Below are 9,462 nucleotides of genomic sequence, written 5' to 3' on the forward strand. Positions count from 1 at the left end.
GGCAAATAACTGTTCTTCATGCATTCCAGCTATTGTTCCTCAGGCCCCCTAGAGTTCTGGGGTTCTTGCTGTTTCCATGCTGGGTTCTGCACCCTTCCTGACAATTCTCTGAACTCCTTGAGACCCTTCCAATAATACTGAGTCAGTTTCTGTTGCTTGCAAACCAGAATTCTAAACTTAAACTTGTTTGCACCCTGATTGCACCCTGAATACATGAAAGGGGAGTGTTTTCTAAACTCACCTTATCTTAGCATTAGTCTAGGACTGTTCTAAAAAATACAGATTTGGGGGTTCTACCTCAGGCCCACTACATCAGCATTTCCAGGAGTAAGACCTAAGATAACTTTTATAGTAGGCTCTCCAAGTAATCTATTTTTTCCTAGAAAAATAATTTAATTTTTGACCATTTTCCCCTCGATTTCTAATTCTAACCATCTCCTGTGTGGGTTCCTTTCCCTATGCTCTCAATTTACAAATGACACCATACCTGTCTACTTCACTCACTGTATTTTTGAGATATATATTTATATCAATGTGCTGCATGGGATTTTATGATTTGCATATATTGCAGTTTGTTTATTCATTCCTCTATTGATGGGAATTTGACTGATACCATTTTTTGCTAATATAAACAGTGTTATAATGGACATCCTTCTTGTGTATGCCTATGAGAGTATTTCTATTATATATGCCAACTGTGGAAATGTTGGATTATAAGTATATACACAGAATTTAACTAAATTATTCCAATTGCTTTCCATTAAATCATCAATTTACTGTAAGGGCATAAAGTTTCATGCACAACCCTGATGGTGTTTACTATCAAACGATTTTTAAAAAAGTTTTGCCAATCTGGTAGACATTAATGAGATATCATCATTCTAATTTGCCTTCCTCTGGTTATTGTTTCTTTATATGCTTATTAGTCATCCAGGCTTACCTGCTATGCCTACTCACATTCTTTGCACATTTCTTTTAGGTTTCCTTTTATAACAGATTATATCTCTTAAAAATGACCTTGGTAATATTTTCCATTCCACATTCACTTCCAGAACCTTGTCACTTTCCATCAAGATATGGAGTCTACTCCCCCTTCCATGAATCTAGACTCTGTAACCTCAATGAATAGAATGTGGTAGAAGTCACTGCAGGACTTCTGAAGCTAGGTCACAGAAAGCGATACAGCTTCTCTCTCTTTTTCTCTTCCCCTCCCCTCTTTGTCTTTCTCACTCTCGCTTCCTGCCCTTGAAATCCAACCACCATATTGGTGGAAGCCCAAACCACATGACAAAACAGTGTTAGATGTTCCCACCTACATCTCTAGCTAAGCATTCAGCTGCTTGCCAGTTGTGATACATGTGTCACTGAGCCACTAGGACAGGGTTCAGAAAACATTTTCTTAAAGAGCCAAACGGTAAATATTTAAACCATTCTTAGTGCATGAACCACACAAAAACGGACAGGATTTGGCCTGCTAGGCTGTTTGCCTTCCCTATACTGCAGCTCAAATTCAGTACAGCAAAGATGGGCTGTCCCCACTGAGGTCTGCCCAAACTGCAGTTCCATGAGCAAAGCAAATGCACTGTTTGAAGCCACTGAATTTGGGAGTAATTTGCTTTGCAGTTACTATTGTTGTTCAGTTGCTCAGTTGTGTCTGACTCTTTGCCACCCCATGGACTGCAGCACGCCAGGCTTCCCTGTCCTTCACTATCTCCCAGAGTTTGCTCAGACGCATGTCCATTGGGTCGGTGATGCCATCCAACCATCTCATACTCTGTTGTCCCCTTCTCCTGCCTTCAGTGTTTTCCAGCACCAGACTCTTTTCCAATGAGTCAGTTCTTCACATCAGATAGCCAAAATATTGGAGCTTCAGCTTCAACATCAGTCCTTCCAATGAATATTCAGGGTTAATTTCCTTTAGGACGACTGATTTGATCTTCTTGCAGCCCAAGGGACTCTCAAGAGACCTTCTCCAGAACCACAGTTCAAAGGCATCAATTCTTCAGTGCTCAACCTTTTTTATTGTCCAGCTCTCACATCCGTATATGACTATTGAAAAAAACATAGCTTTGTCTGTAAGGACCTTTGAAAGCAAAGTAATGCCTCTACATTTTAATACACTGTCTAGGTTTGTCATTGCTTTTCTTCCAAGAAGCAAGCATCTTTTGATTTCATGGCTGCAGTCACTGTCCACAGTGATTTTGGAGCCCAAGAAAATAAATCACTGTTTCCATCATTTCCCCATCTATTTGCAGCTATGTAACTATAAAACGTAGGGGATTCTCTTTTTTATTTTTAAGAATTCTTTCTTTGTCCTAGATACTAATCATTTGTTAGTTTTACATATTGTTAATATCTTCAATTTGTTAATTTTGTCTGTGATGCTCTTCCTTAAAGTACAAATCTTCATTTTTGCTGCTGCTGCTAAGTTGCTTCAGTCATGTCTGACTCTGTGCAACCCCATAGACAGCAGCCCACCAGGTTCCTCTGTCCCTGGGATTCTCCAGGCAAGAACACTGGAGTGGGTTGCCGTGTCCTTCTCCAATGCATAAAAGTGTAAAGTGAAAGTGAAGTCATTTTTAGGCTGTCACAATATCAGTCATTAGCTGTATAAATTGGGAATATTGTTTTAGTTTCCTTGCCTATTAAACAGAGGTAATAATAGTAGCTAGTTTATAGAGTTGCTATGCCAACTAAATGAATGAATAACTGTGAAGCATATAGAACATTGTCTGACATATACTAACACGACCAAAGGATTAAAAAGGAATAAGTGATTTCCCAGGTGGCTCAGTGGTAAAGAATCCACCTGCAATGCAGGAGACATAGGTTCAACTCCTGAATTGGGAAGAGACCATGGAGAAGGAAACAGCAACCCACTCCAGTCTTCTTGCCTGGGAAATCGCCTGGTGGCCTATGCCCATGGGGTCCCAAAGAGTCAAACACAACTTAGCAACTAAGCACCAAAAATTTACCTTTATATCATGTCTTTTTGTGTCTTAAGAAACCCTTCCACATCTTCTGCTATCCACATCTATTTTTGGTATAAAGGTTATACTAACCTTGAAAAAACTTATTGGACATGTTTTCTCTATTTCTTTTCTCTAGAATGTCTCATCTGTTCCTTAAATATTTAATAAATCTCACCAATACAAATGCCTTATGTAGGGGTTGTAGTGGATATAGAGAGATAATTATTGTTTCAATCTTTGTAAATGGTGTAAGTTTACTCAGCTTTTTTGTTTCTTTAATGTCATGGCATCTGGTCCCATCATTTCATGGGAAATAGATGTGGAAACAGTGGAAACAGTCTCAGACTTTATTTTTCTGGGCTCAAAAATCACTGCAGACGGTGAATACAGCCATAAAATTAAAGGACGCTTACTCCTTGGAAGGAAAGTTATGACCAAGCTAGATAGCATATTCAAAAGCAGAGACATTACTTTGCCAACAAAGGTCCATCTAGTCAAGGCTATGGTTTTTCCTGTGGTCATGTGTGGATGTGAGAGTTGGACTGTGAAGAAGGCTGAACACCGAAGAATTGATGCTTTTGAACTGTGGTGTTGGAGAAGACTCTTGAGAGTCCCTTGGACTGCAAGGAGATTCAACCAGTCCATTCTAAAGAAGATCAGTTCTGAGTGTTCTTTGCAAGGACTGATGCTAAAGCTGAAACTCCAATACTTTGGCCACCTCATGCGAAGAGTTGACTCATTGGAAAAGACTCTGATGCTGGGAGGGATCGGGGGTAGGAGGAGAAGGGGACGACAGAGGATGAGATGGCTGGATGGTATCACCGACTCGATGGACATGAGTTTGAGTGAACTCTGGGAGTTGGTGATGGACAGGAAGGCCTGGCGTGCTACGATTCATGGGGTTGCAACGAGTCAGACATGACTGAGCGACTGAACTGAACTGAAATGAATATATTTCTTGAAAACTTGCATTTGCATCTAGGTTGTATTCTTAATTGGAGTATGGTGGTGGTTTAGTTGTTAAGTTGTGTCAGACTCTTGCGACCTCATAGTCTGTAGCCTGCCAGACTCCTCTGTCCATGGATTCCCTAGGCAAGAATACTGGAGTGGGTTGCCATTTCCTTCTCCAGGGGATATTTCCCAGCTAGGAATCGAACCAGGGTCTCCTGCATTGCAGGCAGATTCTTTACTGACTGAGCTACAAGGGAATCCCTAATTGGAATATAGTTATTCATAATAATCCTTTTGTAAGACTTTAAAAATTTCTACCTATGTGAGGTTGGCTCATTTTCATTTCATATTTTGTTCATTTGTGGTTTTCCTCTTTCTTATGGTCAATTTTACTGTGAGCTTTTGTAAGCATGTTAGATTTCAAAGAATCAACATATATTTTAATCATTTTTTAAGTTCTCTAATTTCTTTGATTTCCACCATTATCTTTATTTCCTTCCTTTTGTTTACTCAGTTGCTTGTTCTCTAGCTTGCTTTAGTTGACCAATAGTTAATTTTTATTTATTTTTGGATTATGATAAAAATATTCAAATTTCTAAATTTTCCTTTAAATATCACCTTACCTGACTCCCACAAATATTGATATATAATGCCTGCATTTATTTTAATTCTAAGTATTTTACTCTTTCCCTAGAGAAGAGAATGGCTACCCACTCCAGTATTCTTGTCTGGAAAATTCCATGACAGAGGAGCCTGGTGGACCACAGTCCATGAGGTCGCAAAGAGTCAGACACAACTGAGTGGCTGAGCGCGCACCTAGGTTAGCAGTAAATCTGAGCAGGTGGCACAGAGATTTCCCATCCTCTGCCCCCACACATCCACAACCGTCTTCACTATCAACATCCCACAGTACAGTGGCACAATTGTTATAATACATGAAGCTACATTGACAACGTCCGTAGTTCACTCAATGTACACTCGACAGGTTTTGACACATGTATAGTGACATGTTTCTACTACAATAGTGTCCTCCAGAATAGTTTCACTACCCCCAAAATCCTCTGTGCTCCACCTATTCATCCCTCCTTCCTCCTAACTCCTGGCAACCTCTGATCCTTTCACTGTCTCCATCATTTTGCCTTTCCACAGTGTCAGATAGCTGAAATCAGTATGCAGCCTTTACAGACTGACTTCTTTCACTTCTCAATATGTATTGAAGCTTCCACCACTCTTTTCATGGCTTGATAGTTCATTTATTTTTATTGCTGAATAATATTCCATTGTCCGGGGCTACTGCAGTTTATTCATTTATCTCCTAACGGTCATCTTGGTTGCTTCCAACTTCTGGCAATTATGAACAAATCTGTTATAAACATGTGTATGTAGGTTTTTGTGTAGATATAAGTTTTCAGTTCATTCAGGGAACAACAAGGAGTCCATTGCTGGGTTATATGGTATGAGTATGTTTAGTTTTTTTAAATAAGGAATTGCCAAACTGTTTTCTAAAGTGGCTGTACCATCGTGTATTCCCACCAGCAATGAGAGTTCTATTGCGTCACAGTCTGGCCAGCATTTGGTGTTGTTATTGTTCTGGATTTTAGACATTCTTTTAGCCGATAGGTGTGTGCGGTATCTCACTGTTGTTTTAATTAGCATTTCCCTAATGGCATATAACATTTAGCATCTTTTCATATGCTGATTTGCCACTTGTATATCTTCTTTGGTGAAGGGTCTGTTCAGGTCTTTTGCTCATGTTTCAATTGAGTTGTACCTTCCAAGATTATTGCATAACATGTAAGAAAGTACCCAACACTTAGTAGGCATTCAATAAGTGCCCCCTTCCCATGTGGGTAGCTTGTCCCTTTGGCTATTTGTGAGTTCACGTACTATAGAATATGAGTTTTTTAAAAAAGATAAAATCATGACTCTCATAAATATAAGATGAGCATGAGTCAAATATTTATTTAATTTATAAGTTAATGAGGGGGCCTGTAAAATGTTACAATCTGTTTAAAGGAGAATTAGAAGAATATATGTATATAGGAGATAAGAGATGCTGAAATGAAATTACAGATAAATGTTAAACTGCTTAGTGTTTATAGGCAATATCAACTGCATCTCTGTAGGACACAATTTATATTTTTATGGGCAAAAATTGGGGACTGCACTGAGCCTTACCTGGGTATGCCTTCCTGTGCTTGGCCTAGAAATTCTTTTAAGTCAGTAAGTTGTATGTAGTTGTAGAGCTTATCTCACTAGTTTTTATCTCTCAGAAATCATTGCCCTTCATTACCTGATTTCCAGTGTCTTGAAAACTGTTGGTTTGATATATTTTGTTTTGCTGTTGTTGCTAGTGGTGGTAGTAGTGATGGTGGTAGTTGTGTGTGTGTGTGTGTGTTATTTGTTTCAAGCAGAAGGTAAACCTGCTTCCTATATTCCATCTTATCTGAAAGTGAAAGGCTGCTTCATTCATTCTGAATGCTGTGTAGTGTTCTCTTGTGGGACTGTCCACAAGCTGGTCGTTGCCTCTCCCATCCATAGACATCTGAGTTTGTATCCAGGTTTCACTAGTGTCAGAAGGGTTCATATATATTGTTATACCTGCCTCCTGGTGTACTTGTGGAAGTGTTTCCCTTGAGTTAGACCTAGTAATGCTCAAAGATTTGGAGCCCTGGTTTAGGATGGGAAGTCTAGAGATGGGAATTGCTCAAAGATTTGGAGCCCTGGTTTAGGGTGGGAAGTCGAGAGATAGGAATTGCTCAAAGATTTGGAGCCCTGGTTTAGGGTGGGAAGTCTAGAGATGGGAATTTGGCCTGTTCAGGAAGCCTCTCATCTCCTTTGGAACAGCCTCTCCAGTCAGATCTGCATCCCAAATGGAGGGCTTTTAACTAATCATCCTGTAGAGATACTGACTGTCTTGGTAGTTAAGATATCTTCCATCAGCCAAGTCTGGAGGACTGTCCCCTGCCAGGGAATCTCAACAGTCTGCTTCGATGTTACTGGGGTTGCTTTTCTTTTCCTGATGCAGAAGAGGGACTGATCATAAAACACTTTTACCACACACAGAGACTTCTTGCTCAGCTTTGCCTGCCTGAGTTCTTTCTCTGGCTCTTCCAGACATGGAGGGCAGGTGTGGGCCAAGGAGTTCTGGCATCAGAAATTTGGTTTCAAATTTTGTCTGACACCCTGGATTGAAATCTGACATGCGGACGATAGACTAACGTGCGGATTCACTATTTCTAAATGTTTGAGAACAAATAACAACAGCAGTCATTTAATTTTGACTTTTATCTTCCTGTTCATCTTTCTTGTTTACTTAATCATGTGGCCTGCTGACAGCTGGCAGGCTCACAAACAGAAAATGGAAGATTGACTGGCTCTGATTGCCCCAGGGTCACCTTCTTCATGAAACTCGTATGTGAAAGTCCCAGCTGTCCCTAGCTGGCCTTTGCTGGAAAACTGTTAGATATCCTTCACACTAGCTAACACCTTTTATGGACTTTGCTCTCCCTTACCAATTCCCAGTTTCCCCCTTTCTACCCCCAAACCACTTGAAGTATGGGATAGTGACGATGAGCCCGAGTTTCACTACTCACCTGCTGTGTGACTTTCAGCAGTCTTTAAACATTTCCCCATCTATAGAATGTGTACACTAATTATTCCTATCTCATAGTAATTTTTTGGAAAGATTAAATCAGATAGCTCCTGTGAGTACTTAGTAGAATGGAGAAAAGTTTTAAATACTTGTAAAGATCAGCTTAGTGACTCTCACTTGGGGTTGATTTTGCTTCCAGGGCGCATTTGACAGGATCAGAAAGCATTTTAAGTTGTCACATCTTGGAGGGGGTGTTGCTACTGGCATCTAGAAGGTAGAGTCCAGATGTTCTATTACTAAACATCCTATGGTGCACGGGACAGTCCTTCCTCTGGAAAAAACAGTTATCCTGTCCAAATACCTATAGTGCTGAGGTCGAAAAACCCTGGGATAGCTATATGCATATTATTATTCCTGTGGACATAATACCTCTTTAGTCTGGATTGCATCCTGGAGACATAAGATACTAGATATGGAAGAGATATGAGAAATTGAATCTTACCATCAGATGGATATGTTACCAAAACAAGTGGATATTTATGGATGTGGGGTCAACTTGTACATCTGTTGATCATAATTTTCTTGTTATCCTGTAGTGTGTACTCAGTTTAAGAAAGAAAAGTCTAGGTCAACATATATACATGAGCTCCTTTTATTCATTTGATCTTAGAAGATAAAGTATTGAGTCCTGAGGCTTCCCTTTTCCCAGTGAATCATGTTTATAATTTTTCCCTTAGAAAAACAATGTTATACAGATTTATTATTTAAAGAATTGCAGTTTACTATTCTTCTTGACTCTGCTATGAGTCTGACTTCATTCAGAGTTAGACCAGAATCCATAGTTAGTCAGTTCAGGGTTGTGATATTGTGATACTGCCAATGCTTTGAAAACTCTGTAATAAGTTCAATTCGTTGAGCACCACCTGTTTGCCCAAACCATGCTAGGTGCTGGAGAGATGGTAATGGATAAGATGAGTATATGACACTAGTCTACTGGGGAAGTTGAGGACTATACAATTATTTACCAGTGAGGTGAGTGTTATAAGAGGGGACAGATAACACAGATTTAATGGAGTCCTAGAGGTGCAGGAATCAGTACAGTTCAGTTCAGTCACTCAGTCGTGTCCGACTGTTTGTGACCCCATGGACCACAGCACACCAGGCTTCCATGTCCATCACCAACACCAGGGGCTTACTCAAACTCATGTCCATAGAGCGAGGATGTTATCCAATCATCTCATCCTCTGTTGTCCCCTTTTCCTCCCGCCTTCAGTCTTTCCCAGCACCAGAGTCTTTTCCAATGAGTCAGTTCTTCACATCAGGGGGCCAAAGTATTGGAGTTTCAGCTTCAGCATCAGGCCTTCCAAAGAATATTCAGGACTGATTTTATTTAGGATTGACTGGTTTGATCTCCTTGCAGTCCAAGAGACTCTCAAGAGTCTTCTCCAACACCACAGTTCAAAAGCAACAATTCTTCAGTGTTCAGCTTTCTATATAGTCCAACTCTCACATCCATACACAACTACTGGAAAAACCATAGCTTTGACTAGACGGACCTTTGATGGCAAAGTTAATGTCTCTGTTTTTTAATATGCTGTCTATTCAAAAGCAGAGACATTACTTTGCCAACAAAGGTTCGTCTAGTCAAGGCTATGGTTTTTCCTATGGTCATGTATGGATGTGAGAGTTGGACTGTGAAGAAGGCTGAGCGCGGAAGAATTGATGCTTTTGAACTGTGGTGTTGGAGAAGACTCTTGAGAGTCCCTTGGACTGCAAGGAGATCCAACCAGTCCATTCTGAAGGAGATCAGCCCTGGGATTTCTTTGGAAGGAATGATGCTAAAGCTGAAACTCCAGTACTTTGGCCACCTCATGCGAAGAGTTGACTCATTGGAAAAGACTCTGATGCTGGGAGGGATTGGGGGCAGGAGGAGAAGGGGACGAC

Source organism: Bison bison, unplaced genomic scaffold (genome assembly GCF_000754665.1).
Source record: "Bison bison bison isolate TAMUID 2011002044 unplaced genomic scaffold, Bison_UMD1.0 scf7180017864364, whole genome shotgun sequence".
Taxonomy (NCBI): Eukaryota; Metazoa; Chordata; class Mammalia; order Artiodactyla; family Bovidae; genus Bison; species Bison bison.